This window comes from Rosa rugosa, chromosome 6 (assembly GCF_958449725.1).
Source record: "Rosa rugosa chromosome 6, drRosRugo1.1, whole genome shotgun sequence".
Taxonomy (NCBI): domain Eukaryota; kingdom Viridiplantae; phylum Streptophyta; class Magnoliopsida; order Rosales; family Rosaceae; genus Rosa; species Rosa rugosa.
Genome location: NC_084825.1, coordinates 8220596 through 8231193, shown reverse-complemented (window position 1 = coordinate 8231193; position 10598 = coordinate 8220596). Strand labels below are relative to the sequence as shown.

Here is a 10598-nt window from a genome sequence, read left to right as displayed (position 1 = left end):
TTTTGTCAAAAACGATATGTTACTGAGTAACAGACATCAGTTCCAAAATGGAAATCGATGTTACTAAAATATACAGACATCGATTTTTTGTCGAAAACGATATGTTACTGAGTACCAGACATCAGTTCCAAAATGGAAATCGATGTTACTAAAATATACAGACATCGATTTTTTGTCGAAAATGATATGTTACTGAGTACCAGACATCAGTTCCAAAATGGAAATCGATGTTACTAAAATATACAGACATCGATTTTTTGTCGAAAACGATATGTTACTGAGTACCAGACATCAGTTCCAAAATAGGAACCGATGTCTGTAACAGTATCAGTCATCGGTTCTTAAATCAATAACGATGTTAAAACGCAAACTTGTGTTGTGTAATCTATATTTCTTTAAGCATTAAATACAATAAAATGTGGGTTTAACAATAGTAAAACATGTAAGTTTGTTATCATTTAAACCTATTTACATCGATTTATAATTAGAAACCGATGTCTACACGAATACTAGACATCGGCTAAAAACCGATGTCTGCATTTTCCGGATCTTTCTCATCACCCACAAAGACATCGGTCGGGTTTTTGTTTCTCATCGGTTTTTGGCCGATGTCTGGGGCCATAATTCTAGTAGTGAAAAGTAGAAACACCAAAAAAAGTTATGCACTTTGTTCAAAGATGTGATTGTTTCTCAAATACCATGATTGCTTATAGAATACTATTAACTATTCCTGTTACAATTGCTTATGTTGAAAGAAGCTTTTCAAAATTGAAACTAATAAAATCATATTTACGATCAACCATGTCACAAGAAAGATTGAATGGACTAGCCATGTTATCTATTAAAAGAAAATTGTTCAAAAAGTTTAAATACACTAACTTAATCAACATTTTTGCATCCCAAAAGGCAAGAAGAGTGATCTTCAAATGAAAATTTATCTTCTTGTTTTTGTCGACATTGTTACCTTTTAGCTTTTTTTTTTTTTAAGGAAAGCCTCTCTAACTTTTGCCTTAGGCCTCACTTTTTCACGGGACGGCCCTGCGTCCAAAATTAAACGAACTTCTGCATACTAATATACAGTAAATAGCTTAAAGCTAGCTAGAGCATTTCTGAGTTTTAATAAATTAGGTGATAAATTGATCGGTAAGGTTATAAATGTAGAAAATCCCATTTCTGAGTTTTAATTAATTTATTAATATTAATATTTCTGCTGCGGACAACTAACATACCACCAATTAATATAAATAGGGATGGAAATATCAATATGTGTAAGTGTAGAGATCTTATCACCTTGGCAACCATCTGAGACGCATGGGTTCTCATCGTAGCCTGTCGTGCACCGGCAAGTGTAACCTCCAGATGAAGTACCATTGATGATACGATCCACACAGTCGCTATGTTCCTTGCATGAATAGTCTGTGACTTCTTCTTTGCTACATCACGTCTCATCCCCAATTGCCCAATTAACAACCACCGGAAGCTGCCTCGTTGTGGTTTTCAGTTCTTCAAAACTTCTGTTCCCTGCAGAAAATGTGAGGTTGCCATCTTGCACAATGAGGCCATAGCTGCACAGATAGTCTGGCTCTATGTTCCAGTGGTTCCAATTTCTGATGATGCGATCAAGTGTATACAATTCCACCGACATGTTTTGCAGTCTACTAGGGATCGCATTTTGGCCACACCCGAAACCATTGCAAGAATTGATGGGAAGAGCTGTGCCAGAGCATCTTGACACAGGCTCACCGTGTACCCGCCTCTGTAGCTTTCTTCTGGATCTGGGACTTTGCTTTGGTAACCTTGATACACTGCTACACTGTTACACCCCAATGCGAAGAAGTTGTTCTCGTGAGAGAGATGGTGTATGGAGGTGGCAGCTCGAGCGTGCTGTTGCTGGACATATTGTACATGTACCATCCGCCTTCGTCATAACACACTCTGGCTACGGCTTGTATTACTTCACCATGGGAAAAGTCCGTAATACGTACGGGAAAGGTAAATGTACTGTTGGAGAACTTTGGTGACGGGGATGTGGTGTACTGGTCGCCTGGTAATAAGGCCACTGCACACATTACCGCTACTATAATTTCCCGTTAGACAGTGTGTATTGTATTCGACGAGAAAAAAAAGTGTGCCTACGTTATATTTTATAGGGCTTCCATCCAAGGGGTTAAAGTGAAAACGTACTAATTCGTCCTCTTTGCTTGTTTGTCTCTTCCAATAATGTTGTTCCTTTCTCCATATATTGAGGTCTTTTTCTATATTATCTCCGATTAGTAGAACAATGAAACTGTAATAACCTCAATTTCCACTTACTATAATTATTTAATTTTGTGGTTTTGGCACTATAGTAGTGGTGATTTCTTTTTTTTAAAAAAATTGTGAGGCGTGTTGAGCAACAGTGAAGCTGTGCTTCTGCTAATTTGCTTCTTTTTTTTATATGCGAATGGGTGGAAGGAGGTAAGCAAGCACAAACAAAAATCCCACTCTCTTTTCCTTTCTAGCTCGACCGACACCAGAACAGAGCAAAAGCTCTCTCTCTCTCTCTCGACCGAAACAAAACCATCCAAGAAACAGAGCAACCTTCATCAACTCATCTCTCCCTCCACCGGCCACCAATCAAGACCAGACCACTTCCTATAGTTTCGCCTCGTCCTTGCGCAGCTTCCAGTGGCAGCCTTGCACCGCAACACGACCGGCAGCCGTGGCGGAGGACGCAGTTCCGTTTTGAGCTTGTTTTGGTTCGATCTCGATATTTTGAGCTACAGGCCACCAATTCTCTTGATTTTTGGCTCATTGGACTCGCCTCAAGTTTCTGAACAAGGACCAAGAAGGACCAGACCTGGGTAGAACGATTTCACGTTTGTCGGAGCTCACCTCGGTTTAGATCGAAAATCACCTTTTGATCCGGATATCTCGAGTTACAGACCACCATTCTTTATGATTCTTGGCTTGATGAGTTCGCCTTGAGTTTCTGAACAAGTTTCCAGAAGAGATAGAGGCGTGTGGTTGAAGTTTTTACGTCGAACTAGGAGCTCGCCGGTTTCTGGGTATTTTCCGGCCACCTCGACTGGTTCTAGGTAATTTCGATCCCTTCCCGTCATTTTCAGCTTACATGCTAGTTATGAAAGTTATTAGGCTTGATGAGACGAAGCAGAATAGCCCAGCCCCGACACCATTGGTGGTGGTCGGCTGCAGCTCTGTCACTAACTCCGGCGGCCCTTTCCGGCCACCTCCGGGGATCAAAAATATGGTTTCTGTACATTTTCAAATTCTATATTTCAATACGATCATTTTGTTATATTATACGCAATTTTTGGATATCGTATGATTAAGTTATGAATTTTTACGTTTCGATCGATTTCGAATCGTTCGATTTGTGATCTGTGAAGATCAGACCGTCTGTTGAAATTGTAGATTTGATATGTTGATCGTATGACTGTCCCGATGACTTTGTGTGGTCACGGGCGAAGATCCGACCGTTGGATCTTCGTTTAATTGAGAAAATGTGATTTGGAAGGACGATTCAGAAAGATCCGACCGTTGGATCTTCGTGATAATTTTGGAGGATGACTTTAATGGCGATCCGTGAGGATCTGACCGTTGGATCATCATTTAATTAGAATCTGACCTTTGGATTGTCGTATATGTGTGGTTTTTGAATAAATTGCTAAGTTAAGATCGTGTTGGATTAGGTGATTGACGGATCGATTTGGCGGACAATTTGTGAAATTGTTGTTGAGCTGTTAAGAAGCGCATGCGGGAATTAGAGGTGAGTAAATCTCACGTGGTTCATATTACGAACCCAATATATTTAATTTCTTTATTTTATTGCAATCATATGAACTATAGTTGGTATTAATAGACATTCCTGTGTGAATGTCTGTATATATATTATTTACGTGAAATAATATGTATTGTTAGAATTGCGTTGAGTTATTGTTGAGAAACAATATATTGTGAGAGGTATTGAGTTTATTGTTGAGAAACAATATATTGTGAGAGATATTGAGTTTATTGTTGAGAAACAATATATAGAGTGAGGTTTGAGTTTTATTGTTGAGGAACAATAAATTGTTGTGATCTGTGGAGATCAATAGGTCACGGGGTGACCAAGGCAGGAAATAGGTAATCACGTCTTTGGCCGGACAAGTGGTTACTTTTCAGTTAGAGCTCTAGTCTGTCTGCCAAATGTCGAGTGATCTTATGAGGGTAACGGGGAGTGACTCATAAGTGTATATATATCTATATGAGAGTGATCTTATGAGGGTAACGGGGAGTGACTTATAAGAGTATATATATCTATATGAGAGTGAGAAAGTGAAGTGGTTTTGTGGTGGTCGTTGTGATTGTGATGTTTCTACATTTCTATACTTGAGTTAAAAGAAATGTATTTTAGTAAATCAACAATTCATTTTCTTTTACTCATACGAGCTGTCAAAAGCTTACCGGGTTTGGTGTTGTTGCAATCCCGGTACACTATTCAAATTGTGTAGCGGGTAATCCTGCAGGTCAGGAGAATCAGGGCGGTGATCGTGCGGGTTAGAGTATTTGTCATAGATTTACAGAAATTGTAATAGTGAGGTGAGTTAAACTCATTGAGCCTTACAATTTGATTGGTGAGAGTGTGCTGTAATAAATAACTTGAGGATTTTGTTTATTGTATTATTGAGAGGTGAGAAGTGTGGTTGATTGTGAAAAAAAAAAATTCAGGACGTTATTTGTAATTGTAATTATTCATGTTTCGGATTTGAATTGGTTATTCAAAAATTCGGGGCGTGACAGAAACGTAGTTGGTAATGCTCTGCTAGTCAAAGTTATAATAGTCGATTGGCCAGGGCAAAGTCCTTTTCTAATTTTGTTGCTAAAATTAGTCTTTTTCACTTTTTTTATTCCAATTGCGCACGCCAGATACATGACTTTACCTAGCGCGCTTCACAAGTGAACATTTTATATTAAACGAAGAGTCTTCATGGAGAAGAAAGAAATACGTTATGTCCATAATAATGGGTACGTATTTGTTCGAGAGGTTTACCCAAACAGCCGCAGGGGGGGGGGGGGGAAGAAGGTTGTTGCAATCTTTACAGGCCCAGCTGATTACAGGAAAGGTTGTTGCAATTGGTCCCGTTTCCTTTGCCATTTCTACCTTCTTTGATAATTTGAACCTACGTACAGGGATGCGTACATTAAACTAATTGTTGAGGAAGTTTCCGTTTCCGGTTAATACGGTTAATTCTTTGATAATTTGAACCTACGTACGGGGATGCGTACATTAAACTAATTGTTGAGGAAAAATCCGTTTCCGGTTAATATGGTGTGGTCTCTCTCTCTCTCTCTCTCTCTCTCTCTCTCTCTCTCTCTCTCTCTCTCTCTCTCTCTCTCTCTCTCTCTCTCTCTCTCTCTCTCTCTCTCTCTCTCTCTCTCTCTCTCTCTCTCTCTCTCTCTCTCTCTCTCCCCCCTAATCCAAAGTCGCAATGTAGTCCTATTATTGAATCGAAGTCATTCATTTTGTTTGACCAGACCCTGATGAGATAAATTGATGAAACCACTAATACCGAGTTAATTTAGAAAGACCAAATTTCATTTTACCTCCCTGATCTTTACACCCTAAATCATTTGTGCCCCTACATTTTTAATTTAATCATGCGTGCCCCTGTACTTGCCGATTTCAATCAATCTTATTTAACCCTTGCCTTTTTTGCCAACTATTATGTGATGTATTTTGAAATTGTAGTCACATACGATATAATTTTGCATGCCTCATTAGTGAATCATCATCATAAGAGGAAGCCCATTAGTGCCACATTTTCAATTTACAAAATACTTGACAAAAAAAATGAATTATTAGACATGATTGATTAAATTGGAGAGCACAGGTATACATGTGATGAAATTAAAAGTGCAGGATCACAACTTATTTAACATGTAAATAATAGGGAGGTAAAATGAAATTAGCTCTAATTTAAATATCATAAATCACTAATTAATATAGGCATCAGGAATTTATTATTCAATATACACAAGGACAAACTACAATGCATCTTTAAACATCGAGAACATTAGTTCGAAAATAACCCAAGCACGCAGTCTCTCTCGTAAGAAATATTAACAGACGCTATCTAGATACCAAGGGCACTGCACTACGCTAGTACTGGGGATCCACTCCAGGTTTCTGCTGCACATTCCTAGCATTTGGTGTGGTCCGAGTACCACCCACTCTAGGATTACTAATGCTTAATTTCCACCAGTACTCACATTTGGAGACTACAGTTCTTAAGTCCTTGGCCATGAGAACAAAGCCTTCTACTTTTGTATGGCACTTCACATTGTCGGCAGAGCTAGGGACCTCCGTTAAATTCACGTTTTTTTGTGATACCCAGTGCAGCAGTTGTTCGCCATAGAAGTAGCCTTTCTCAAGGGTGCCGATTGATGGGGATGCAGGAGGACCCAATTTTGCGTTTTCATGAGCATGACTATCAGTACTGGTAGTTTTGTAGGTCAGTATAGTGCCTTCTGTAATGAATAGCATGCTATCAAGCGGTTCTCCCATGTGAAAAACCATGGTGCCCTCAGCATACATCTCTGGCTTTAGATAGTCGCAGATCATTTTCAACACTTTCTCATCCATTCTTTCCAGTTTAGGTACCTATTGATATTGCACAGGGTAATTAGCTATTTTATATTTGATAGATAACTAGCGAGTAAATAATTATAATGAAGCTAGAATCACTAATCATGTATGGGCTAACGCCCTAAAAAAGAATTATTAACAATTCCTTATTACTTGTGAATATGTTGGGAGACCTTCTGGGCATGCATGATCCACATATATATATGTGGGATTTCCAGATACTTTTTACCTAAATATGTTTGCGAGTGACAACTAAGAAAAAGTCATGATTCACATAAATAGGGTTGTTACAACTTACAACAGACTAAATTGGGTTCTCATTTGACTATAAAAATCTGGTCAGGAATAGTTATATATTAGCAAAGACTCAGTTACTTGTACGAGATTATATGACCATCTCAACGTCTTTCCAAACTCGACCATCTTTTTAGTCCGCCATTATTTGAAGAATAATGCATGCAAAAGAAAAAAAGAAGTGTGAGACAATAAGAGAAAGAGAGGTTGGGTACAAACTTTCTTTAGTATGTCCATGCAGAGAACTCGCTTTAGGTACTTTTTGGTGTACCAGGGAAGAATATTGAAAAGGTTCTCCAGATCTGAATCTTTGTTTTCTTCCAATTTTTGCGTTATGTTTTTCTTGATTTCTTTCTTCATATCATCGGGCAGTTCATTCCTGTCCATCCATCTTTCTATATCTTTCTCTTTCAAAAGCATCTTGTTTCTTATAACCTCCCATCTTTGAGCTTCCATGGACATAAAGGTCTGTTTCTCCATAAACGATTAGTAAGGTCGATTAATTAGCACCTGAAATTCTATCTTAGCTACAAGGTATATCACAATGGTAAAATAGAAAACATCAATAAAACTTGAAAATAATATATGAATTGTGCAAACCTCAGATTCCGCAATCCCCACCAAAATGAGTAGGACAACTTTGTTGCAAAATGTATATGGCCCGTGTTACCATTCTTGAGAGAATTAAGAAATATTCCAAAATCAAAAAGCGCTGTAGCATTGTCTTCAACATTGATGTGGCAAAACTGATTGAAAAAAGTGACATTTCTAGTGGTAGTATTGCGACCATCACAGTAGAAAGTACTCATACATCCTTCGACATTTGTACTATTCTTTATACAAGCATGATGCCAGCATGACGTTTCACGTTGAATAGAAAAGAAGTACCAAAAAGCTCCAATGACCTGAGAGACAACAATAGATAATTAAAAATCTAACCATTAATGATCGAGGAAAACTTATGTAAATCTGTAAAAACACAAGCTAATTAAACTTACATGACTGGCTAGTATATATAGAAAAAAGTTGAACAGAGCCTTAACCCAAATTCCTGTAGTTTGTCTAAGTTTCTTAGATGATAAGTAAATTCGATAAATCCTTGGCAAATATTGGCCCAGGAGAAAGACATTGAGAATCTTCTTGCGTTCCAAATATCCCCGGCGTCTCATTTTGAAGAAACCAAAGACCACTAGAAACTGGTCAAAATAAAGATTACAGGGTTAGAAGTCCATAAGCTACAAATAGCTAGACCTAACAAGATCGAAAAGCTACGTGATACGTTATTAACTTGGATATACAATATTAACTTGAATTAAAAGCTGTATCACATCTATTACTTACTTGTGGCATGGGAAGAACAGCCAAAATATCAGTTAGCGTGGAGCGCCATGCTAGCTTCCCAGCAACTAAATTAGCAAATGGAATTATCTCACCCATTGATATCTTCGAATATGACCAATCCAATTCCAATTCCGACTTTCCTTTTATGTGTACTTTGTAGGCCGCCATAGTAGCTTCGGAAATTTGATATACAATATGCACTATGAAAATGATATCACTGAGGGATCGCAAAATGAGAGCTATAGTCCTCAACTCTTTGTCTATTCCAAGACACTTTTCATCTTCATTGATGATTGGAATGTAAAAGAACAAGGGGTCTAATGAGACTGCAATCACACATGCGATTAGGAATAGCTTGTTCCACAATGAAACGGAAAGAAGTGCAATTTTCAATTTTTTCTTGCTTGAAAGTGCATCTACAGTTTTCGATGAACCATCTCGCCCTTGCTCCTCAACACTTTCGAAATCATAGTTCGTACCTCGTGTTGTGCTGATAAAGAACTTGTTAGTTATATATAGTATGATGAGAAACCGAAAATCAAATCGAATTGGAGCTTAAAGAAAGACACAAATTAATTAATTGTTGTGCACTTTTCTAAATAAATGAACTCCAAAAACTAATATAGTCTGAATCGTTCATTTGCTTTATTATTTTCCACCAATGTCGAACTTAAGTTCAATGACAGTTAAGAAGAATTGAATAAATAACTAACTGAACACTTACCCTTATTAAACTAGGCAAAGAAAATTAAAATAATAAAATACATACTTGCATGCTAAGTTTTTGAACGCCTTAACTATATTTATGATAAGTACAGTTAATTCATCTTATAAAGTCAATGAGTGTCTTTTCATTCAGATGAATGCTAGCAGTCTTCTTCTCCAACTTTTCCTTTCTATCTTTTCTATTCATTGCTTGTCACGTATATTGCACTATCCATAAAACTTCTTCTTCTTCTTTTTATTCATAAAAAGATGTTCTTTAATTCCTAAATACTCTGGGAGCATACCATAGTAAGTTTCTTTTCATACATTTGCTTTATTCCGTAATTGCAATTTCAAAAAATAAAACAGAAGAGTACAACGTAATTGCTATCTATATTTGGCTCAAAAGGACAATTGGTAACTACATGCAACCCATGGACTTTTTCTAAGAAATCAAAAATGTACTCAAAATTTGCCATGGTAAATGATTTTTTTTCTTCGGTACTTACACTGCGATCGATTGAATCAATTTGAATAGTCACTGCAAAATCCTTAAAATGATAGGACAAAATACCAAAAAAGTAGGGAAACAAGAAAACTAACCTCATCATATAGGTATCATCGTTCTCAACGGGGACACGATGCTTATACATAACTAGAGCGTTTTTGATGCTGGATATGATAGGTTTGGATTCTCTGAACGGTAGTCCTGAAAAATTGTTGGAAATATGGAAACTGCATGTGATTAGTAAAAGGCATGGAAATATTGCCCACTTCAATAATGTAATTTATCATTTAGGAATATTTATGAAGTTTGAGCTAGGATGGAGATCATCGAGAGGGGAAGACTTTGGAAACAGCACGTACGTTCGGGATTTTATGAACTGGCATGGTAAGTAGGATATACTGAACCAATCAACAAGCTAGAAATGAAATAGATATACGGCAATAAAATTTTAACTTATGCATGCCTGAAAAGCTGAATTTGAAACGAAAACTGAAATGGCTCGCAAGTACCAATATAGGCAGTTCGTCTCTTTGGCTGAAATTTATGAAGAGCCAGAAGCTGGGCAAGACAGACAGAGGAAAACCAAATAAAGGTACAAGACAGGAAATTGGCCCAAGCAAACAATTCTGTACCAATAAGCAATCAGGTGATAGAATATTTACTTGAATTATTATAACAAGACATGTTAGTGATTTGGTGGTTTCGTGATAGATTGAAGAAGACCTCGTTCAAATTTGTCCATAAGTTGCCTTTCACTCTTTATTCCTTTATTATTATTCAATTAGACGTGCGTTGGTAGAGAACTTGTAGCGGTGGTTGATGGGGATCTTTTCCTCTTATTATTCTCAACAAATAATTGTTACGCTAGTTTGATTTTTTTTTTTTCTGATCCGGCTCTTCTAAAGTGAGGAGGTTGTGAATTTACATCAATTTCATTAAATCTGGACTCTGTGCCTAATCTAAGGGTCATTACAATTGGCACATCACTCTTCCATTATTATTTTTTATTTTTCATCTAAACCCCAGTTAACCACGTGGTGTGGTGTGTTGGTCGAACGGCCAGCAGATTTGAGGGACCCTTTGGGTTCGTGCTTCTGCGGTGCAGTGGATTAGTCTGGCTTT

General features: G+C 37.4%; 1 pseudogene; it reads right to left on the bottom strand.

Moving 5' to 3' along the window:
- Positions 1–6058: 6058 nt before the first annotated feature.
- Positions 6059–10092, bottom strand: LOC133718108 (cyclic nucleotide-gated ion channel 1-like; annotated as a pseudogene).
- Between the last annotated feature and the right edge of the window lie 506 nt (positions 10093–10598).